Below are 25,384 nucleotides of genomic sequence, written 5' to 3'. Positions count from 1 at the left end.
CTCTCCCTTCCTTCAGGTTCCAAGTGCCACCCCATCCAGGAGGCCTTCACAGGCTTTCCTTTATAAATGGCACTCACTCCCTGTCACTCTCAATCACTGACTTTGCTGCATTGGAACGTCTTGAAGGTGCAAAGTTTTCTCTGAATTTTAAGATAATGTTTATGCTCAATTAATTAAAAATTTGAAAACAATTTAGGCTTTATTGATTTGGGATTCTAATTGTTTAGGGTGGAGTTAAAATTATACATATATATGTACATATAAAATATATCATCATTTATTTTTATGTACTTTTACTAAATAAGTGAGATAAGATGTGAGGGGCTGTTGTATGTGATGGGGAGGAAACTGGACTGAGATTTAGGTGGTCTGGATGCTAGTCTTAGGACCACCACCCAAGACTCCTCCCTCCCCTCTGAGTTTCTTCCCCTATAAAATGAGAATGTTCAGTAATGCTGCCCATGGGAAATCACCCTGATGCTCTGAGTCAGCACCACTTGCAATGAACTCTGCTTTGTTCCATCCTATAAATATACGTCAAACATCTACCATGTCCAAGGTACCATGTTAATGACAATGACAAACAAAAAGTACTGCTTGTTCTCATATTATAGCTCATAGGGAAGAGAAAACATTGCATACTAAAATTGAAATCAATATATGCTTTAAAGAAATTATGAAGTATAATTTTGAACCCTACCCTCATCTTTAGATGAGGAGACTGAATTGATGTTCAGGGAAGTGAAGTGACTGTGCAAGAACACACAGCTCATAAACGGTAGAGTCAGAGCTTTCCAAACAGGCCAACAAGCTTGATAACTCCAAGGACAGAGTTCAGTCTATTTCCTCAAGATTAGCTACTTAAAAAAACCAGAGTATAGGTTCCAGAGCTAAATGCTTCTTTTCTATTTTGATAACCTTTTAGAAGCAGTAGGAGAGCCTTTATTGGGAGATGATCCTTATATTTTGGCAACTTGATAGTTTATCTATATCTATGCAAAAGCAGGCAGGACTTAAATGCCTAAAGATGAATAGCTTGTCCACCTGTGTACACAGTCCAGTGTTTAGACAGGATGAGCTGTGATTAATTTAAATCATTAACTAAAAAAGCCCACCACCACTCCACCTATCCCATAAGAAAGGACAATGAAATTCTCAAAAGGCACCGGAAACAGCCCCTATGAAATAGTCATAGTTAATGCCTGGGTCGACACTATCCACCTTTGGTTCATTTTACAAAGACTGTAAGAGAGAAAGCCACAGGAGTCTCAACACACCCATCCTAGCTATGAACTAATTTCTCCCAGGCAATCAGGGAATCCTTTTCTAAGGAATTCAATTCCTTGAACTTGACCTTGCTAAGTGACTCTAGAACGGAGAAGAAAATCACTGCCAGAATAAAAGAGAATGCTTTTATTTTTGGCCAGACTCTGATCAGCAGAGAAATAAGATAATGATGCCTGATGAGTGAGTACCCCCTGAGGAGCCCTCCCTCAACCTCCAGCTGCAGAAAGAAGGAGTAGCCACGCGGAGCAGCGGGACTGCTGGAGGCTTCGCAAGGCTGGTTTCCTGCTGATAATGTCACCACATTGTAAAAGTCCAATATGTCTTAGCTAAAAGGGACCTGTGTCACCACATGCCAACCCCTTCACTTCATAAATATGTCCTCAAGTTTAAAAAGTACTGGTCCCAGAATTATCACAGTGATATGAAGGTAGGATAGGCATCAGGATTTTCATTTTAAATGAGAACATGATCTCAGAAGATGTTCAATGACGCACACAAGGTCATACACAGATAGTCTCTCTGGGAGAAGAAGCCTGAACCACAGTTGTGTCCTCTGAGTCTGGCAGCTAACTGGCCTTTGCTAATCTTACAAAGCAGGACCTGGAGCTTATCAAGGCAACGTAACTGCCATGGTCACCTAGGGAATGAGCAGACAGGCCTCTGGTTATTTCGCAATGCCCAGGGGAGAGGCCATTGCTCATTGCGTGGGCACGTATCTCCCAGGGCAGCACCCTGCTTCCTTCCTTCTTGTCCCCTAAATATCTCAGGGGCTTGCCCATCTGCCCTTCTCTACTACTGTCACCTGTCTTCCCACTTGGATCTCACTGAAGGGAGTGCCACAGAATCCTGGCAGGCACACCCCCTCTTCTTCCCCTGACCCTGAGAACCAGGAAACTTTCAGTTCTGTGGGCATCTGTTTTCAAATGTAATAACCAGGGGAAAAATAAGTTAATGATGTACCAAAGCTTCTGGGTATTAGAAAATTTTAAAATACTAATAATCATTTTCCTAGGATAATAACTCAGAGTGCTTAACATAGCCTCAGCACGGTTATAGTTACACTTGGCCGTTCAGCTAATTAGAAGCAGAACCAGACTGCAGGCTCTTTGCATCGTGCTCTGCCTCGTGAAGTCGCTTCATGGGATTGTGATGCTTGAATTAAACAGCGGAGGTAACAGAGATTGTGACCTTGGGGATGAGGGGTGTGAGGCTCACAAGACGGGGCGAACCACAGCTTATCAGTTCTTCAGGAAGGGTCATCCAGAGAGGGTTCCCGCATGGGTGCTGAGGAATGTAGGGCTAAATGGAATGTACATATTGCTTGGCTCTTTGACAGGAAAAAAAAAGAAGCTGAAAGATGTATTTGGTCGAAGAAGAAAAGATTGACGAGAGAGACGGACAGAAACTGTTCCCTGCGCTGCCTGCTCTGCCAGCAAGGTCCAAACCATTTTTCCTTTGGGTCCGGGGTCGATGGGAAGAGAGGAAGATTTGGGGAACCGATCCAGAGGGTGTTGGAGGCCTGGGGGGAAAGGTGACCTCCTTAGCTCTGGCCTGCTTCTCCACGGATCGCACACTAGTGGAGAAATCGCCCGACTGCCCAACTGCGCTCTCCTCCCTGCTCCCCTGGGCACGACCTCCACACCCACACATTTATTCCCGTCTCTGTCCCAGACCGCTGCAGAGCACAGTGATTTCATGGCCCCCTCAGCTCCTCCCCGACAAGCCTTTCCAAGACTCCCCCACAGAAGGGTAGACTCCCCGCCATCCCCCGGGCAGGCCATGTGGAGTCTATCTTTTTCCTCCCATCCCTTTACACTTGTGTATTTGGTCTTTGACACAGGGGCTGACCCCACATGTTATATTACCCTGTGTCGAGCACATTCTGCGGGACGGTGACTTGCAACACACGCTCCGTCTCCTGCTCTTTCTATTGCAGGGCTTGAGCAGAAGATGAATGTTTATAACGTGACACAAGGAATTCCAGCCTCCCCTAGAAAACTGTGGAGGAGAGAACCCTAATGGACAAAGAATGCTGTCTTCTGGGCTCCAGCCAAATGTTTGGGCTTCTTTTAAAATGCCTCTGCGCTCCCCTTTTATCGTTTAGTGTAAACTCGCTACTTTGCCATGGCCCCTGCTTGGTTCAGAAGGGAATGGTGACAAGCCAGGGAACATCTCATTTGTTTTCACGGAGAAACAAGTTGCAATTGCAGTGATGATGTGTTAATTTTAAATTAAATGACTTCTCCACTAAGAACCTTAAAAGGCCCTGTAGTTCTCCTCTCCTGCATGGCATTGGGCTGGGGGTGGGGAGCAAATCTGAAAGACAAATCAGATCGAAGGGCTGGGGGTACCCAGTGGAAGAGCAACTTATGTCAGCAGAAAACAGCTGTGCCCTGCCTGTCCCCTGTGGGTCCTTGGGAGGTGTTTTGGTGTGATAGGACGGCCAAAGATTTATTGTCAGTCCTGGCCCAATCACCTGGGGATGGGACATAACCACTCTGAACCTCAGTTTCCTTATCTGCAAGTGAGAATAATAATAATGATAGCCTTGAGGCTACTGCAAGGAAAACTGTAATTATATAAAACCCTCCTGCTGCGTTTTCCTTTGATAGATTTGTTGTCATCATTATGACCCCGGGGGGAGGAGAAGGGCCTTATGTAAGAGAATCTCTACCAGGTAGGAAGAGGAATTAAAACTCCAGAAAAAAGTTTAAGAAAATAACTTTAAGGGAATGCTAGAGGACAGAGGGGTCCCTGGGAAAATTGAGAAAATGTTAAGTCCTTTGAAAGAATTCCTGCATTGAACATGATATTTTTTTTCCCTGCAGGGAAGAGCATGGACTCAGCCCCCTACTACCACAAATTATGCAACTGAGCTTCCCGCATTTGGGGAAACCTCAGGGGTCAGCACACCCAAAATGCAACGGGTTGAGCGTCGCCCTGGGGAGACCACCTTCTTGATCATGGTACTCTTCCTGCCACGTGAGAATTAAACATGACACCTTTTAAGTGATGAACTAGAAAAGGCAAAATACTGGCATAATAATCAGGGATAGGACACAGATTTTCTCCGAAAATGAACTTAACATGCAATACATGTGAATTCATAGGTTTTCCAGGGCCTAGAGAAGATTGCGCCAATCTCAAAGTGTCCCATAGGGAAAAAGAACTTCACTCAATAGCTACGGAGTAGACCCAATCTAGGCGTGGGGGAGAGAGAAAGCCATGCCTCCGCGGTGTCAGAAAGCTCTGCAGTGGTGTCTAGCTAGCTCAAAGACCAATGAGCATGCTGCATGATAGAGTGAGCATTAGATGCCACCCGTACCCCCAACCAGACCATTTGAGGGGACCAGAGCTGGAGCCAGCAACAAACAACGTGTTTCATTAACCATGACGTTTAGCCACAGATACTAGATACGTGCCCAGGGTATAGACCTAGCCGAACACATTGGTCAGATGCCCAGCTGGGAGACCCTCTTCCCCATCACTGTGAAGACATGAAGCTTCCCTCTTCAGTCAGACACCGCCCTGGCTGGGGGAGGTGGGGAGCCTAACTAATTAATCATTTTCCTAAAGATATCTAAGTTATTGTAAAGGACAAATTTTAAGAGTCTGTTTGAATCCAAACACCCCTATAAATGGAAAATTTTCTCTTCCCTGTCCGCCCCTGACCCGTTGGTCCAGTAGAATGGGGACTTACAAGGATTAGTTACAGAGAAATAGAAAGGCTATTTTTATATTTTATTTTCTTTCTAAATCCTACCCTGAATTTAATAGCACCTCAGATAGGAGACACACAATATATATGAGTTTCCTTAAGTATAACTGAAAATATCAAGTTGGGTGGAATCCCTCGAAGTAAAAAGATACATTTCTTAACTAAAGTTACTTTGGAATGAGCTGCTCATTGCCGGTACATTAAATGCAACTAGTACCCATGCGGAAGACGGTGTCTGTCATCCTCAGGTTCCTCCAGGTTCCTTGGGGGGCGGAGGGAAGCTCGACAGCAATAGTGATGATAATAGTGTGTTTACTTTTTCTTCAGATCAGGGTTGTTGAGAGTTTTAAACATTTAAGGGCCAAATTAGCAATTCAAAGCCAAATTTTGACTTCTTCAAATCCACTCCACCTAGACATTCATTATGAAAGAGGAAACATGGAAGCCATAATATTCCATAACACTCTGAAATGACCAGGGAGCGGTTTAACTGATGGTTTTTAACTTTTATTCCCCCAAAGGAATTATTATAGGGAATCCCGATTATGTACAACAGCTAAAGGTCAACAGCTCGGGGTGAAACAGAGGGCGGACAGGAGCCACACCCTCTGCTCGCGCTCTTTCTGCCCCTCCCACACTCCCGGGACTTCTCTTCGGAACCACAGGCTCGCAGAGAGTAATTTGAAAAGCACTGCACGTATACAAAATGTGAGCAAGCAAACTCCAAGGGAAGAAATATTATGAAGGGCTCCCATAAGTGTGATGCTTGTATTTTGGGGAGTTATGATTCATCGACCAAATAAGAACTTACTGCCATTTCTTCAAGGGCATTTTACCCCAGGAACGCTGTGCGCACAGAATACATTTACTGCACAGCCACAGCGGCCATTCCAAATTACATTTACATTACATTCTAATTACGTTTGGTAATTACTGTCCCTTTGCTCTGGCTCTACTTAAATATTCAAATTAGACACACTTTTATTGACCCAGACATGGTGCTAGATGTAACAGGAGTTACTACAATGTTCAGATCACAGATGTATCTCAGGGAACTCCCAATATGAGAGAATGAAAAGACATAACCATTTATCAAGGGAAATAATAATTCAAATTAGGTAACAATCCAAGGCAAGTGAAGAGATCTTGAAGGACAATATGTGCTTAAAGGCCAAAGCCATTGTCCAGAAAATAATTGCCATAAAGACTCAACACTAATATTGCCTTGTATCACAATTGCATCCTGATTTCAGTGTCTAGGAAAATGAAGGTCAGGGTTTGCACTACTTGGCCCGGCCACGTCCATCTCACCTGGAATGCTAACTCAGATCTGGGTATCTGACTTTTAGAGCAGCACGGTCCAAGGGTATGACTGGACGTGGGTGAGAAATCATGTTCCGTGAAGAAGCAGTGATGGAGGTACGGCTGCTTTGCCTGCAGAAGGCAGCACATTGGTGTTGTCCTCACTTCCGAAGGGATGTTTATGAAAAAGAATACAGCCCGTCTCCCTACATACAACCCTTCTTCCCTTCCATCCTTCCTAGCCACCTCTCCTGTAGGGCTGGCACCAGGGGGTGCCATTTACACAGATTACAAAGTAAAGGGTGTGTCCCTTGGATCTGTGCAATGCAGTGGCCCAGCCCCTGTCATCATGAAAAGGGGTTCAGTGTGTAACATATGGATCCCGAAGGTAGATTAAAATAAAAGGACCAGAAGACAAGGGGAATTAAATTTGGTTCAGGAGAAGGACATTTTTAACGTTGGGGGAAGGTAGGGGGAAGTATTTGGAAAGGGGTCATATAGAAGGAGTCCATGCTTATAAGATTAATGATAATAAGTTACTTGTGCCTTTATGATGTGACATTCTACTTTTTCACAAATAGTCTGAATAGTCTTAATAGTCTGAATAGTCTTTTTTAAGATTCTTATTTATTTTTAGAGAGAGGGGAAGGAAGGGAGAAAGAGAGGGAGAGAAACATTGATGTGCGAGAGAAACATTGATCGGTTGCCTTTCACACGCCCCCAAATGGGGAGCTGGCCTGCAACACAGGCATGTGCCCCAACCAGGAATCAAACTGGCAACCTTTTGGTTCACAGGCTGGTGCTCAATCCACTGAGCTACAGTAGCCAAGGACTACGATACTCCCAGGCAGGAACTAAAATTATCTTTATATTATAAAGAAACTATAACTTGAACAAATTGCTTTCTTTTCCTTAAGGTCTCACAGAAAACCATAAAAGAGCTGGTACTTGAGCTCAGGTTTCTCTGATTTCAGAATGCAGACTCTTAACCATTATGCCACATGGACTCTCAACAATAAGTTACAAAATCCCATCTTTCTTGTGTACTCATTTGCTCAATTGCAGCTAAAGGTGATCTACAAATAAAATTAGATTTTGACCTTGTACATCAAAGACTAAAATCATTTCTGTGGAACAAAGGTAGGTGAGCTGGATTTGCCTGGCTCTCACCGCTCACTGATATGCATGTCTGGGACTCAGGGGTGAACCCGCACACCTGGGCTCCAGATGGGGAGAGCTGTCTCACACACAGCATATGCTGCCAGATGCAATTCCATCATTTCAGGCACCCAGTGCACAAAAGATGTGCAGAGGCTTATGCTGGATATTTTGATTTTGTCATTTCCCAAATGTACTCTCCAAAAATAATACCTTAGGGAGGCAAGATGTGGCCTTGTGGGATATTTCGGAGCTGCTGGTGGAGCTGATGGGAGCGGAAGGCAGCGGAGTGCATCAGAGCACGTGCGATGCCCATGATCACTTTGGAAACACTGAGATGAAAGACACAGACAAAACCCTGAGCCGTGTGTGCATCTGACAGCTGCCGCTCTCCCATAGCTAGTGCTGTGTCTGCCGTGAAGACCACGGGGAGGCCCTCACCAAGGCTCTGTTAGTGCTAAAACAGATGTTCCTTCAGCACGCACATCCTAGGTGGCCACTTTCACGGGATGGAAAAAGATAATCTAAACCTTCCTGTTCTTGCCAAAATAACCATGTGTAGGTCTTTGTTCTGTAAGTCTTTGGAACACACAGATAGATTTCCAAGCAGTGGGAACCTCCTGTCCCGTTCAGTCTTTGGACAAACTCTTTTTCTGCCCATTTCACCCCAGTTTCCTGAAACTCTGGCTGCAAGGCTCCTGTGGCTGGAGCCTGTGGGAGGCTCTTTTGTAAGGATAGTTCTCACAGCCAAAGCTATCAAGGTCAACAGTGAGGGACACGGGACTTCAAGCCAATGAGAGCAGTGACAGGTATTGCCTTGGCTCCCCCAGCTGAGAAGTTGCCCTTACGCGGGTCTGCTTGCCCCATCCAGCTCCTTTCCAGGGAAGAAGGTGGTAGCATCGCTGCTCGGTGACTGCAGTTGGCACTGGCTGGCTGGGGGAGGATGGCAGAGGACTGACTTGTGGCTGATTCAAATGCTTGTGGATTCTTTTCCTTCTTAAGTTGATAGAGAAACAAGCTGTAGAGCAAGAAAACTTATCCTCCAAAGCAATCCGAACATGGAAGCCAAAAATTAATATTCAGACCTTTATTTTTTCCCTTTTCCATGTATTTGGGGCATTTGCAGCAAAGAGAAAAAATGGGAAGTTAGACAGTTGTTGAGAGGGGCAACGAGAATGTGGAAAGAGAAATGGACTTGGAGCAAGAACACTCAGATTTGGGCCTCATCTCTGTGTCTGTGTGGCCCTGAGCAGGTTGCCTTTCAGATCTGAGACCTGGGTGTCTAAGGTCCCTTTCAGCTAGAAGATTAAGACCTAGGAGTTCTTGGTAATGTAAACAGAACACTTGCAAGGCCATAAGTATTTCCATAGTGAAGAACTATCTATTGAGTAATCAGTGTGTGGCTTTCTGAAGACAAGAGCAAGACGTCATGATCCATATAGGCTAGATAACTGTGACATGTGCCAACAGCTACACAAGTGAGAGACTAAAATTCAACTAATTCATAATGTGAATAAATAATGTAAGCATTAAGAATTTAATAAATCAGAAAAGAAAAGTTTGTACCGGGGGACCATGAGTGAAAGGGGGTCCATGGAACTGTATTTTCTGATAGGGGAAAAAGAAACCCAACTCCTGGCTTTAATGTGGTACTTTCTCTTTTCTTTTTTTTAAGATTTTATTTATTTATTTATTTTTAGAGAGGGAAGGAAGGGAGAAAGAGAGGGAGAGAGAGAGAGACATCAATGTGTGGTTGCTGGGGGTCATGGCCCGCAACCCAGGCATGTACCCTGACTGGGAGTCAAGCCTGTGACACTTTGATTTGCAGCCCGCGCTCAATCCACTGAGCTATGCCAGCCAGGGCTAATGTGGTACTTTCTATGCCGATTGTTCAAGAGGCTAAAACACATCGGGACTCTTTAGCCCAGGGCACACCCCAAATGCCTGCATGGCAGAGCTGTGTTTCGCTGTCATTTGCAACAGGCATGAAGGGGTGATGGATTAAACAGAAGGAGCCCTTCCAAGGTCACCTGAGATAAGTTCTGAAAACCAAGCTGTACAGCTATCCTCACTGGAGTGAGTTTCCTTTTATGGATGGCCCTGGTCCCCCTGGGGAAACTAAAAATCTTTAAGTAACTTAACCAGCACTCAGGCAGGAGGGGAAGCAGGATTTATACCGAGGCCACCTGCCTCCACAGCAAAGAGTTCTAATGCCAGTCTACATGGCTTACTTCAGAGTTGTGCCATTTTGAGCAGCAGCGATGGTCCATCCTGACAAAGGCACGTCATCAACACCAGTGGTTCTCAGGGCAGGCTCCATATTCAGATCACCTGAAGAGCTTTGTAAAAACAATCCGTGCCAGGCTCACCCCCAGTTTCCAGTATCCTTGGTTTCAGAACAGGCCTGGGCATCAGTCATCTTTAAAAGCTCTCTCCAGCTGGTTCTCCAGGGCAGTCAGGTGTGAGTCACTGATGTCTGTAATGACAAAGGCCAGACTCCAAATGAATCAAACTCAAGCCCAGGGCTGCCTTTGTGGGGTGTATCTACGGCAAACTTGAGCTGATTGTTTGAGCAGTGGCTTGTGGGAGCTGATACAAGTCCCAGAATCCTCTAAGGCAGTGATTTTTGACCTTTCCCATCTCATGGCACATATTCATTACTAAAATTCTAAAATATGTTCTATTTTTTTGCAGTCTGACAAAAAATATCAGTATGATTTTGACTCATTCATACCAGACAACTGTTGTTCTGTTGGCTGTTGTCATTTTTGTGTTTGACCATCCAAGGGGAAGGAAGTCAGTGCCGCTGACTAAACAGTCAGGTATTGCATGTTTTAAAAATTCTGGCGGCACACCGGTTGAAAATCGCTGCTCTAAGGGTAGATGAAGGCCTGGACCCATGAGAACTTTGGCCTTGGTGAAAATTCCCCACATGCCACAGGCCTCCATTGGAGAACTCACCCAAAGAACACAGTTAAGAATTCATTCTTCCCGCCAATACTTACAAAGATGTTTGTTTCAAGAAGATAAAGTTAACCATTGGAGTTCTTATTAGTGGGTGAACTCTTTCTCCCCCTTCTCTGGTTTCCAGGAACATAGATTCTCCCTAAACCCCGTGGATGTGGAGTGAGTTACCTGATGGTGACAAGGGAAGGCAATCTGCATGGGTAGCTCAGGACCGTCCCCCCTCCCTTCCTGTCAGGAGTGAGCTTCCCCTGTAAAATTCAAACTGTGCCCTGCTCCATGATGCTCCGCAGGGTCCCGAGTTGGGGAAGCATAAGTTTTCTAAGACTCCCATAAGTATGTGGTAATGCTTCCTAATTCCAAGGCTCAGAGCTAACTCTGCCATAGATTTTAGCTGTTCTTATTAACTAAGATATTCTGCCCCCATCCCCTCTGCCTTATTCCTTAAGTCTTAAATAGTCCATCTCTAAAATAGTTCAGAACTTAGATGAGGGAAAGAGAGGTGATATGTATTGATTTCTTAAATAAATCCTGTCAGTTCCCTTACAAATGCTATTTTTCTCCAGCTGATTCTTCACATAATGAAAAAAGCAAGAATATAGTACAAATTCCCTACCTATACTATCCCTCCATTAAAATATAATTCTCACTATAATGCATTAGCTTTTTCTTGAAATAATAATGACCAAACTATTTGTAATCCATATGTTCTTACCCACAACTGGCAACCAGAATTTTAGAATTAATTGCAAGAGCTGTAAGGAGATTTTCGACATTTCCCCTAGCACCTCCATGAATATCAATCACCATAGTGATTATAAACCCAGGATTCTGTGCCCCTTGTTACTATGTGAGGAGTGATGCCTTCTTTTGTAAGTAGAGGCCAAGAGAAAAGGCTTTTCAGACCTTCCAAAGTATGTGTGACTTGAAAAGCACATTCTAGGAAAGGGGACCAAACCCCAGCTGTCTGATACCAGCGTGGTGCCCTTCCCTTGGCAAATAGGGATCTGGAGGAGGCCAAGCAGATAACCTTCAGCCCAAATAAGTAATACCTCTGCTCTGGAAGTTCTCGGAAGCATGCCTGGTTCTCATGTGGAATTCCACCAGGCCCGTGTCCCTGTTGGATTCTTTCCAAAGGAGTAAGTTTTCAGAAGGACCTCATTATAACATGGACCCCAGGGACAATGTTAATGGGCAAGCTTTAGGGTAGCTGGTAAAGTCCTGCCAGTGAATCATTCATTACCTGCTAGTTATTTAGCACAGTCACGTCGCAGTTACTTCCTGAGCACCAGCCCACTCTGCCACTTGCCTTCATTGCCCAATTAGCTTCTGGCTTCTGCACAGGGCAACTCTAGGTATCTGACAAAATGTCTGAAGTGCCTAATCCACAGGATTTTCTCATGAGCTGTCATTTTCTATTACCAGCACCTCTGCTTCACGCCATGCTCTTGGCCAGTTCCAGTTGCTGAAGCCAGGAGGATTCTGCTAATGGACTCAGGTCTCCCTGGGGGTCAGGCGACAATGCACTGTCACAACAATGAAAGGAAGAGCCCAGATGGCCAGGCTGGGCTGGTAAACGGCCTTCAGAATCTGCCTGGAGGCTCTCGCTGGCTTTAGCCTGAAAAGCATCTCGGCCCCTTCCAGCAGCATAAGCAATTTCATGGCAGCTTGAAAAGCCCCGAGCTTAAACAGAAGGATGAGCACGGGGCAGGAATCTGGACTCCAGAGCAAGGGCCTAAGCACAGATTATTTTTCTATGGTATTTGACAAGTACAAACGAAGTCAGAATTTTCCTTTTGTTCCTCTGCACTTTGGCATTGTTTACTTTGTCTTTATTATTCAGAACAGCACTTAGAGACCTGGCAGGGTTTCCGCCCTGAAATCTTGTTGTCAGGCATTTATTCTTCAGCTGTTTCAAATCATATCTGATGGAGTGAGTGCTTTGCCTGAGCTTATCACTTTACCTCCGAAGAAATAAAGTTCACCCTTTAAATGACTATATTGATTGTCTACAGCTTTGCATTTTCTATACTTAAGCTGCAGGCTTCGTTTAAAAATCTGGTTTCCCTCATCCAAAAGGAACGATGGGAGAACTGTCTGCTTCGCGGGCATCTGTCTGGGTAATGATCTCATGCCGCAGTCTGGACCGTCCCTGTGTTATGTCAGATTTCCACTGCATGTGGAATAATTCTTCGTCAATGGTCGGTTTTATAAACCGTAGTTTTGAGGCCATGAGGTGTGATATCTGTGCCTCAATTTTTAAAAATATACAAGCCTTTTCAACTGCAAAGTTTCATTCAGTCTTCTTTAAAAAGGAACCCAACCTGCTGCTGTTACGCCCCTGCTCCCCTGTGTCAGGGCACGTGTGGGCTGGCACACACTTTACGCTCGCCCTTCTGGAGCACGGGCAGAATAGCATCACAGGAAAACGAGCTCTTCAACCCTGCGGTGATTTGGGAAAAGCTCAGATGAATTTAGCAGGCCTTTTCCTGTCACCTGTAAAAAGCCAGTCTGTGAGGTTGTAGCATGACACTTACGAGGCCACAGTCTAGAGCTAACTGCCTGATTGAGTCCCACTGCTTGGTTATAGTGGCTTGAATAGTGACCCCAAAAGATACGTGCACCCCCTAACCCCAGGAACCCGTGAACGTGACCTTACATGGAAAAAAGCTTTTGCAGATGTAAATACATTAAGGATCTCTGCAATGAGATCATCCTGGAAAACCAGTGGGTCCTTTGTCACCAGTGGGTCCTTTATCCAAGGACAAGTGTCCCTACAAGAGAGAGAAGAGAAGATATAGACACAGGAGAGGAGGTGGCCCCGTGAAGATGGGGCGGAGGTGGGGGTGACGCTGCCACAGGCCAAGAAACACCTGGAGCCAAAAGGAGGAAGGGGCAGGAAGGATCCTCCCTTGGAACCGTTGGAGACGGTATGGTCCTGCCGACACCTTGACCTTAGACTTCTGGACCCCAGAACTGTGAGAGATTAAATTTCTGTTGTCTTTAGCCACCCAGTTTGTGGTGATTTGTTACAGCAGCCCCAGGAAACAAATATATCACTTACCAGCTGAGTGATCTTGGACAAGTTATTCAACCCCCATAAATCAGTTCCTTCAAAGGAAACCCCTTGTCCCAGGACTGCTGTGGGGAGAGAATGCCTCAGCATAGATGACTGGCTTAGAATAGTTCTCAGTACAAGTGTGTGGGGTTTTTTTTCTATCATGGCAACCAACAAATGCAATAGAGCTGAGATTTCAATGCACTCAGAGCTGGTTAAAAGAGTCACAACTCTGAGAAACAAAATTCTGAAAGAAAATGCTCCAACTGATCTCAGCCCTTTAGCAATATTCCCCAAACAGCTAAAGAATGTGAAGCAGGAGAAGGGTTCCCTGCGAGGGCCGTTATTTAAATGCCCGTAGCCCTGACTGATTTTGAAGAAGTGTGACTTCTGGAGGTTTATGCACTGAGACTTTATTTTCTTTTTATTTTATTTTAATTGTTGTTGCAGTACAATTTTCTATCTTTTACTCCCATCCCAACCCACCCACCCAGCCCTCCCCTCCTCCCTCCCATTTCCACCCACCCCTAGTTTTTATCCATGTGTCCTTTATACTCATTCCTGTAAACCCTTCCCCTTTTCCCCTGAAATTCCTCTGAAATTCCCTCTCCTCTCCCCTCTGAACTCTGTCGGTCTGTTCTTTATTTCAGTGTCTTTGGTTATATGCTGCTTGTTTCTTTGTTTTGTTGTTTAGGTTCCTGTTAAAGGTAAGATCATACGGTGTTTGTCTTTCACCGCCTGGCTTATTTCGCTTAGCAGTTTATGCACTGAAACTTGAAAAGCACACTTATTACACACCACATGTAGGTTTCCTCAAAGCCCCTGCTCTCTGTGAGCTTTGAGCAGCCCGCCTGGGTAGCTCTGAGGACCCCACCCCAGAGGTGAGGGCCGCTGCTGTTTGCCTGGAGATGGGATCCACGTGGGCTGTATGGAGAGGGGTTGTTAGCCAACTAGAGGGGGCGGCCTAGGAGGCTGCACTTCCCAGCCTCCAATCTCCCTTCCTGTGCTGAGGATCACAGTTCTATTTTGCTGTTAATCCGGGTATCTTAGTCTGTCTGAGTGGCTCTGACAAAATGCCACAACCTAGATGGCTTCTAAACAACAGAAATTTATTTCTCATAGTTTTGGACTCTGGGAAATCCAAGATCAGGTCACTGGCACATTTGGTGTCTGGTAAGAGCCCACTTCTTATACGGCCATCTTTCAGCTGTAACATCACAAGGCAGAAGGGGTGAGGGAGCTCTCTGGGGTCTCTTTTAAAAGGGCACTAATCCCATTCCTGAGACCTCTCCCCTCATGACCTACTTATCTCCCAAAGGTCCCACCTCCTAATACCATCATCTTAGAGGAAGGGGTTGCAATATAGGAATTTTGGGGAACAAAAATATTCAGATGTACACCCAGGAAGGCACAGTTCCTCTTACAGTGTCCTGTTAAGAAAATCATAGGTGCATAGTCCCATGTCAGTGAAGACTCAGAAAAGTTTAGACCTCAGAAGGGCTCTGCAGATCATTTCAACCAACATTCCTAGCTCATAAATAAGGAAGATGAGGCTCAGCCAGGCTGACCCCCATGCACAGAAGACCTGGTGGCAGAGCCAGCTCTGTCCCAGGTCCCTCGATCTAGGGTTGTTTGTTCTAGTAAGTAGACCTGGGTGGGAACGATCTGAGGGGCCAGAGCAAGCATTAGGACTTATATATCTATTACTGCAAGCCCCAGGGCTTAGTCTGAGTACCACTCCTACCCAAAGTTAGTTCTGTTTTGGAGGGAGCCAATTCTCATCTCTTCCAACATCTTCCTCACTTTCTAGGGCCTCCAGGACACAAACTGGGTATGGGTCAGCAAGCACATAATATGCATGCAGCCTCGGGCTTTATCAACAAAAATAATTCCCTTGCAGGGTAGTTGGGGAAAGTAGAGTATTCATGCTTATTGCAGCATCTGATGTATGGTGGGTGTGAGATGTACACATTGGCTACTGTTATTTGTTACTACTATCAATCTGACACTCACTATGACTCTGCTCTGGTGAAGCTCTTCACTACCAAATGAACAGTAATAATAATGATTTACAAGAATATAAATAATGAACATGAACTCAGGAACCAGATGGCCAGGCTTCACATCCTAGTTCTATCCTTACAAAACAGTATGACCTTAGATATGTTATCTGATTTCTGATTTCCCCGTACCTCCGTTTTTTCATTTATAAAATCAGGATTGCAATCATATGTGCCTTATAGAGTTGTTGTAAGAATTAAGTGAATTAATGCTTGTAAAGCACTTAGAAGAGTAACATGGCACATGGTGGGTGCTCGGTTAAGTGTTCATCGCTGTATAACTTTTCCTTACGCCACAGGATGGTGAAGAGAGTCATATGGGATAATGAACTTGGCAGCATGCAATGTATTCAACCAGTAATTATCATCAAATTGCTGGGTCTTTGTGTTCCTATGGTATGCCTTGCCATCTCTGTAATAGTTAAAGCTTACTGAGCAGTAGGTTATAAGAAGTGGTGTGCAAAGTGTGTATGCTTAGAATAATACTAAGCTGGAAGACAGGTTTTCAACAGTCTTTTTAGGGCAGCTTCTACCCTGCTGCTGGTGAGTCATTTAAGGTGAGACCCATGCCCTGGAGTGACGTGTCTGTGGAGGACCCTAGGTGGAGTGGCTGTTTGGTCCCGAAGGTTTCCCCTTTTCTGGGACTGGACCCAACCCCAGAGTCTGTTCTCCAGCAGTCATGTCTGTGTAACCTGGCATGGTCCCCCGGCCAGAGTTGACCAGCCCTGTGGTGAGCCCCACGGAGCAGGTCCCCAGGAGCTTTCAGAATCAATCTGAGGAAATAGGATCAGTTCATCTCTGGTGGCTTGGCTGTGCAGCCTGAGGTGGGGAGTCTTTGGCCGCCAAGTTTCCTGCCTGTCTGTGGTAGCAGAGAATGAAACTGATGTGCAGAAAAAATAAAGTGAACACATCGGAAGGGCCCCAAGAACATCTGAATCCATGGGATTCCATTGCATCTTGGTCTTTCCTGAGGAATGTGAGAGAGCCCTATCCACCCAATATCCACTCCCTGTTTTGTCTGTATATTTGTTATTTGAAACCAAAAGAGTCTTCCTCTCCCTTCTAGAACCAACCCAAGCATCTTCTGTTCTGCGAAACTTCTCCTGACCTCTTCCCCCACTAAGCCCTGTCTGTACCACAGCATCCTGCACCTCCCTCCCCATGGGGCTTCCCAGCGTCCCTGCAATACTAAGCTTCTTGAGGACAGCATCTGGGTATTTTTGGTCCCAAATTGCCATCACCTGACTTAGTGCTGGGGCCCAATCATTGTTCAGGGTTTTCTTGAAAATGAATATGTGAATGATATAGAATGCGTACAAACAACAGCTGATTGACAGTTCAGATGACCTCTATGATCTTTTCCAAACAGGAGATTCTGTAATGTGATCCTAGGTTATTTGAAAAGGGGGATTCCAAAGGGGCTCAATGGGCAGTTGCAGAACTTCAGAGATCAATAGTCTCAGTTTCATATTCAAATTTTACTTCCGTATCTTCATCTTTCCTTTTCCTAGGCACACGTAGGTCTCTGGCACCACTCTTATTGTTTGGAGTCATGAATCACCAGCATCACTTAGGTTCAAAAATGGAGTAAAACTAGATGAAGAAGGGAGAGAGACCTCCCAAAGAGACATGACTTTATGGAGAGTAAGAGGTAGCTCATGACACATGTGCATGCGAGAGAAATCTCCAGGAGAAGGGAACTTAATAATAAGAGTGAAAGTCAGAAGGAGAGGAGTGGGTGCCTGCCGGGACCTCGTCTGATCAGTCAGCACCGTGAAACAGCCTCATTGATGGAAGCTACAAGATGTTAGATTTCTCCGTTCCTGGCAGCCTAAAAAATTACTCTCATTTCCCAAAGTGCTTAGCTTGATCCCGGAGAATGTTCTGGCGGAAGAGAACCTGGCTGCAAAGGGGCACGGATGACTAAGTCGACTTCCTTCAGGGAGAGACGTGGGGTTTTGGGAGATTTCTTTGAAGTCCCTCTTGAGGCTTCTAAAGATTGTTTAGTGGCATCTGGTCTTTAATCCTAGACATCAAACTTCTTCATTTTTGCCCTGGACCATCTGTTTCTCAAATTTCCCTGGATCCCTTCCTTCACGACAAGTAGGGATAGAGAAATATTGCAGTTTTATTTCTTTCTGTTTTGCCTTCCCATCCCAGTCACAGCATTAAAAAGGGACCATTTACTTGTGTGGCAAAGGACTGAAAGACACAAAGCAGTGACCGTGGTATCTGCAGCACACCTTCGACCAGTCAGACGCCTTTTGTCTTAACCCCACTTTAGACAGAACGACGGCTCTCTTCCTCTTCAATAAGAAGTGGCGGACAGAGTGAAGTCTGGCCACCATTCCGTGTCTGTGCCCAGCGCACCGTTTGTACCGCTTGCCGTGAGAAGCAGGGCCTCTGGGATCTCACTGCCTGTGTTTAAATTCCCGCTGTTCCTAGGCAAATGCCTGACAAGTAAAGGGAACCAAAGTTGTGCCATCCGGAAGCTGCCTTTTTGGGATATTAATTTGAAGCTGTTTATTGAGGAACAAAAGACTCAGGGAAAATCTTCGACCCTTGCCCTTCCGGCCTAAGGGATTCAGCTTCAGGAAGGGACTCATAAAATGCTGCTTTGGTCTAATTTGAATTAAGTAAGTAAATAGGAGGGCTTCAGGCAGGTAGGCACCTGTTAGCTAGATACCCCTTGTGTCCATTGTTTCTGAGTTGCCTAGCAAGGGTTTGCTCGCCATGTGTGTTCCCCCTTTCCTCCACTACCTGTAAATCACCCATTCTTCCTTCTGAAATCCAATACCCTGTGCCCCACCTCTCTCCTCCATCTAAAATATAGCATGTACCCCATGCTGCCTCACTGTCTTTGGAATTTTCATGCCTATGTGAATTCCTCATGCACATGTATTATAATTTGATTTTCTCCTGTTAATCTGTCTCTGTTAATTTGATTTTGGCCCAGCTTGAAGAACTTTGAAGGTGGGAGGAAAACCTTTACTTTACCTTTTTAAGCTCCCACACAAGTTATTTAACCTTTTAGGCCCTGTCTCCCAGCCTATAAAGTAGGATAATGATAACGCCTACCTCACAGAGGCATTGTACAGATTCAGTGAGATAAAACACAAAAAGCACTTCACCAAGTGTCTGGCATTTAGCAAACTCTCATGAGCATTAGTTATTATTATTTAATATGGTAATAGCACTTTTGATAATAAAGTGGAAGAAAGATCTAGACTGGCCAGAAACCTCAGAGCAAGAGGAAAATGAGGTAGTCACACAGATCTTTCTTTGAGTTCATCCCACTTAAAAGAACTTGGTGTTGTTGTGTAGAGGACAGAAAGATCAGAAATGGCTGTTTCCAAACTGGTGAATTCCTTAGGGATTTTTTTTCTCCACTGTATTTCATTTGGTCACACCCTTGGTGTTCAGTGTTTATGGTCATTCCAAACTGGCCACAAGCCAGGGGAACATTGCTCTGTGGTAAGCCTAGAGTCACCCCGATCCAAGCTTCTCTAATTCTACAAACCCTAGTGGCAGGTGGGACAATTGATGCAGGCTTCATAGTGGAGACCCTCACTTCTAGGAGGCTGCAGATACTGTGCTGGTAATCAGAGTGATGGCCGCAGTAAGCACCCTTCTGGGCAAAATGGCAGCTCTTTCACTGAAAGAGGCTGGGAGACTGATCTTTTTTCTTCTCTAAGACCACTATTTATTGCAGGAGACTTCGGAGTATGATGACAAAAAGCAAATTTATAGGGACACCATGAGTTTGTATACATAAAAGGAAGTCATATCTGGGAAAGATATACTAAAGAAAATGAAACTTTAAACGTCTAAATTTGCAGTTCATACTCAGCCAAAAGTTCCATTGAATTAAAGTGCACACTGCATAACTATGTACACAAAATGCCTTTAAAGTTCTTCCATAAATTTAGAGAAAAAGGCACAGTCTGTTTAGAGCTACTAAGGCAAAAATTCCTTGCTGTGGATTTATAGGCACTGCTCCAAGTGGTCCCCAAACACCATTTTTAATTTTTAAAAATTATAAATATGAAAGAACAGATTCTACCTCCACAACTTCTACTCCAAACCTGTGGTCTCCAAGCACAAGGGACAGGATTCTTGGGAAAAAGGAAGGCTGCATTTCAGGCCTCTGATAGCAAAGATAGAGTCTGGTTGAACAGTGATTGCATTTTAAATCCACATACTTCTTCTCTGAAACTCACATATGATTTCACATTGTGGATGCTTTATGTTGAATTTTCAGGCCTTTATCAAATAGTTTTTATTTCTTAATTATCTTTTTCAAATCAGTGAGAGAATCAAGTTGAATAAGCAATAATATATGTCATCCATTTAATATTAAATTTTTGCACTGTAGCGTTCTCTTGGTGCTGACTATCATTATGTGTCTTGCAATCAACCACTTTCTACATCTAGACAGACCAGTACCCAGGACACGTTGAAAGGGGCAATGTCTTAGTCTTTGCTATGAAAGAGCTGACTGCCGCTGTGACCACATTGGAGCAGGACTTGGGGACGTGGATGGCAAAGAAGAGCCTATGGAGAGCTCTATTTAAATAGCCGGAGCCCTCCCAAAACATACAACCAATCCAGTCATTCCATCCCTAACACCGATCATTGCCAAAGTGGGAATATGGAGCTAGCCATGCAGGCTTCATGGATCCGTTTATTATTTATGAGTATTTGTCATTACAGTTAAATGCTACTGAACTCTGATTACATGACAGGAAAAAGCACCTGGTCCATCACAAACCCAGGCTAACACAATCCCAGGGGAACAGAGATGTGCGCACGCGCGCTCGCTCTCTCTCTTTCTCTCTCTCTCTCTCTCTCTCTCTCTCTCTCTCTCTCTCGATGACCTGCACTCACCCTCTTCAGTCACGTGTTCTCTCTCTCTCACCAGGGGTCTAGCAGCTACAGGGGTTTGCAGCAGATGGTGGGGCTCCAAAAGATTAAGCTTTAGTATGAAGCAGAAACTCTGGACCTTGGCTTTTGTTTTGGTCTTGCTGAAGACACAGTTGGACTTTTTCCACGGTGGGATGGAGGGAGATGGGAAATTGGAAGCCCAAGGGAAGATTGCCACTGGAATAAACCTTGCCACATCAGAGTCTCCCATGCACAAGTCTTTGGAATGCTTTTCTCATGATCCTGTGGAACATTCCAATTTCCACCAACAACTATATCATGCATTTATAAAAAGTATTTACAATATAAAAAGTATTTACAATCATACAGTTCCTAAAGTTCCCTAGCAACCTTATGATAAAAATAGAAGTTATTATTTTCATTTTACCAATAAAGATAGTCTAAGTAGTAAATCTAGGGAAAATGTTTGATCTTACTAACAATATAAGAAGCACACATTGAAACTAGAAATTGTATTTTGACTATAAACTAACAAAAATAGGTAGACCCTCAAATTAACAATATTAAAAAATAGATAATGTCTTATGCTGGCTCAGTTGCTTTGAGATGGAAACTCTCTTTCTACTGGTGCAGGTACACATAGGTTAAGCAGTTCTGAAGAACAATTGGCAACATATAACAGGACCTTAAAAAGTGTTCACCCTTTTAGCTACAGTAATTTCATTTCTGAGATTTTTAAAAAGGAAATAATAGGAAATGTGGACCAATTTTGTATATTAAAGGTATTTCTCACAATGTTCTTTATATAAGTGAAAACAACCTAACCATTTAAATAGAAACCATAGAAAATAGTTATGATACACCTACACAATGGAACCCCTAGAAGTGGTAGTTTTGAAAAACTTTTAATGACATAAGACAGTGTTCAGAATATAATGTTAATTGAAAAGCTGGCCAAGATGGAGGTGTAGGTAGACACACTGTGCCTCCTTGCACAACCAAAAGAAGGACAACAACAATATAAAAACAAAAAATAATCAGAACTGACAGAAAATCGATCTGTATGGAAGTCTGGGTGGAGAGGGGCAGCTGGGCAGAGAGGACTCTCAGCAAGACGGTGGCTGGTGGACCCAGTAAGGCGGCAGATTGTGGAGCGGGGTGTGGCACCCAAGGCAGCTGACAGAGCAGATGGTTCCATATTCTCACCCAGATAAACTGGGAGAAACAACTGGGGAGCGGGATGGACTGCACAACCCAGGGTCCCAGCACAGGGAAATAAAGCCTCAAATCACTGATTGGAAACTCTGGTGGGGGTTGAGGCAGTGGGAGAGACTCCCAGCCTCACAGGAGAGTTCATTGGAGAGACCCACAGGGTCCTGGAATGTACACAAGCCCCAGGAATCAGCACCAGAAGGGCCCAATTTGCTTGTGGGTAGCAGGGGAAGTGACTGAAATCCGGCAGAGAGAGGAGTAAGCACCATTGTTCCTTCTCGGATCTCTTCCCCACATACAGTGTCACAACCCAGCAATCTGAGTTACCCCACCCTGGTGAACACCTAAGGCTCTGCCCCTTATTATGTAACAGGTGTGCTGAGAAAAAAAATGGGCCAAATAAAAGAACAGATCAAAGCTCTAGAAAAAAATACAACTAAATGATGAAGAGATAGCCAACTTACCAGATGCATAGTTCAAAACACTGGGAATCAGGATACTCACAGAATTGGCTGAGTATGGTCACAAATTGGACAGAAAAAAATGAAGCCTAGGCTAAGTGAAAGGAAAATGTATAGGGAACCAGCAGTGATGGGAAGAAAACTGGGACTCAAATCAATGGAGTGGACCAGAAGGAAGAAAGAAACAATCAAACAGAACAGAATGAAGAAATAAGAATTCAAAAAAATGAGGAGAGGCTTAGGAACCTCCAGGACAACTTTAAACATTCCAACATCCAAATTATAGGGGTACCAGAAGGAAAAGAGGAAGAGCAACAAGTGGAAAAGTTATTTGAACAAATAATGAAGGAGAACTTTCCCATTCTGGCAAAGGAAATAGACTTCCAGGAAGTCCAAGAAGCTCAGAGAGTCCCAAAGAAGTTGGACCCAAGGAGGAACACACCAAGGCACACCATAATTACATTACCCAAGATTAAAATTAAGGAGAGAATCCTAGAAGCAGCAAGAGGAAAGGAGACAGTCACCTACAAAGGAGTTCCCATCAGACTGTCAGCTGATTTCTCAAAAGAGACCTTACAGGCAAGAAGGGGCTGGAAAGAAGTATTCCAAGTCATGAAAGGCAAGGACCTACATCCCAGATGGCTCTATCCAGCAAAGCTTTCATTTAGAATGGAAGGGCAGATAAAGGGCTTCTCAGATAAGGCCAAGTTCAAGGAGTTCATCATCACCAAGTCCTCATTATATGAAATGTTAAAGGGATTTATCTAAGAAAAAGAAGATAAAAATATGAACAGTAAAATGACAGCAAACTCACAATCATTAACAGTAACACCTAAAACAAAAACAAAAACAAACTAAGCAAACAATTAGAACAGGAACAGAACCACAGAAATGGAGGGCACATGGAGGGTTATCAATAGGGGTGTGGGATGGGGAGAGAGAGGGAGAAGGTACGGAGAATAAGAAGCATAATTGGTAGGTAGAAAATAGACAGGGGGAGGGTAAGAAAAGTATGGGAAATATAGAGGCCAAAGAACTTATGTGTACGACCCATGGACATGAACTAAAGGGGGGGAATGCGGGTGGGAAGGCTTGTGCAGGACAGAGGGGAGTGAAGGGGGGATAATGGGACAACTGTAATAGCATAATCAATAAAATTTATCTTAAGAAAAGAAAAAGCATGATAAAAAGCTTACAAATAGCATGATCATAGTTATACTGAAACATGCAAACCCATTTAAATTAAACTGGAGGAACTAGAAATGCAGTTATCAGAGGTTTCTGTGTTATGTGTAATTTTATATTTTAAAAATACTTTTCTGTATGTTCCATATTTTTAGAAGGAGGGTGTATTATTTTTATACTCATAAAAAACCACAGCAAAGTTCCTAAAAATAAATTACAATGTAGAAGAAGTATGTCCAGAGAGATTAGTTACCTTGCCCAGGGTCACACAGCTGCCAAGCAGAAGAGTCAGCACCTAAACCCCATTCTTTTAACTCTAATCCCAGTGTCTCCTTCCCCATACCACAATGTCTCTGAAAACAAGTTAACTTGATTGACACATCATTGATGTCTGAGTTGTTAAAAAACAAAACATTTGTGAAATTATACAGCATGCCTTACATCTTTGGTTGGACTCAGGAATACGAGTCAGCCTTGGGTATTGCTCAACTTTCAGAGACCTACAAGTGGCTGACACCCCATTCAGAGTGCTGAAGTATGCTCCACTCACCGCAGGGTATCACTTGTACTAGACTGAAACCCCCTTAACACACAGAACCCTGGAGAGTCCATGCAGAACATGACCTGGAAAGGTTATTTATTCCAGAAATTTCCAAATTGAACTGAACAGCAAAATTTCCAGGAAGATTTTCCAAAAATACAGATCTACACCCCACCCAAGAGATTCCGTTTCAGTAGGTGTTGTGGTGGAGCCCTGGCCTCTGCATTTTTAAAGGCACTCTGGATAGGCGCATCTTTAAACCATTCCACCCAGTGGTAGAAGTGTGTCCGGTGTGATCCTTGTATGCACAGTGAGTCACACGTGGTGATTCCACAATTGGAGGTTAGAAAAACTCCCCCCTCGAGATCAGCATTCACTTAGAACTCGAGTGAGCTGGCCGCTGAGTGTTGTAACCCCTGGGTCCATCCGCTCAGTGGTTAACAGTGGAATCACCTTGTCTCCCATTGCTGCCTATAGTTGTTATCCAGTACGCCTAACAGATGATTCCCCACACTTAGTGTCTCCAAACAGCAAACATTTATTATGTCATTGTTTCTGTTGATCAAAAGGGTAGATACAGCTTAACTGAGAGTCTCTGGGTCGAGGCCTCTCTGAGGCTGCAGGCAAACTGCCGGCCAGGGCTGCACTCTCATCAGAATGCCAGAGAGGGGACCGGAGGGTTGGGGGGAGTTAGACTGCTTCCGTGGTCACTTACATGATTGACCATGGAAGACTCTGTTCCTCTCCACCAGCCTAACTTCCACAGAAAGAGTGGTCAGAGATAGGAGAGAGAGGGGTGAGGGGGGAGAGGGAGAGAGAAGAAAGGAGAGAGAAAGAATGAGACTGCTCTAGAGAGCAGTCATGCTGGAAGCCACAATCTTTTATGATCTAATCTCCAAAGTGGCATCCCATCACTTTTCAGTATTCATTAGATGCAAGTTGGTAAGTTCAGCGCACAACAAACACGGGGAGGAAGTTACCCAAGGACGCAAATGCCAGGATTTAGGCTCTCGGAGAGGCATCTGAAAGGGTACTTGCTGCACTGCCCTGGGCCAACAGCAGGATTGCTGATCTACACTAAACCACCTTCACCTCTGTCCTTCTTCAGTCCCTACATGGTAAGTAGGCAGAGGTGGGGCTGGAGTGACCTTTGCCTATTGATGGTAATTAAATCAACAGGCCCAAAGCAAATGTTTGAGTTTAGTGTAACACATACAGCATGAGCTATAGATGTCACCTTAGTATCAAAACAGGGACTTGATTAATCACTCACTGTTTTTTTTGTCTTTTAAAGTGCACCTTTCAGAGGACCTTAAGAACTATTATTTTCAACTGTGGCTCCAACTTGAGAAATGATACTCAGTTCTCAGAAAACATGTTTGAACTTCATATCTTGATCTCAAATGCCACTTGCTCTGGGGCTAATATAAGTAGTAAATTTTGTATTCTCTCTGGGAGACAGACAATATGGGAGATAGACAACAAATATTGAGTATAAATAAATATATTTTTGTACATATATATATTTGTATGTGTACACATGTACATATATAC

At 44.2% G+C, this 25,384-nt stretch overlaps 1 non-coding gene across 1 annotated transcript; it reads right to left on the bottom strand.

The window, feature by feature from the left end:
* Positions 1 to 4,111: 4,111 nt before the first annotated feature.
* On the bottom strand, positions 4,112 to 4,277 carry LOC114501239. Its single transcript, XR_003684989.1, has one exon. It is a non-coding gene; the product is annotated as a U1 spliceosomal RNA (small nuclear RNA).
* Between the last annotated feature and the right edge of the window lie 21,107 nt (positions 4,278 to 25,384).

This window comes from Phyllostomus discolor, chromosome 6 (genome assembly GCF_004126475.2).
Source record: "Phyllostomus discolor isolate MPI-MPIP mPhyDis1 chromosome 6, mPhyDis1.pri.v3, whole genome shotgun sequence".
Classification (NCBI taxonomy): Eukaryota; Metazoa; Chordata; class Mammalia; order Chiroptera; family Phyllostomidae; genus Phyllostomus; species Phyllostomus discolor.
Note: the sequence above shows the minus strand (reverse complement) of the source record. Positions and strands in the feature narration are given on the sequence as shown.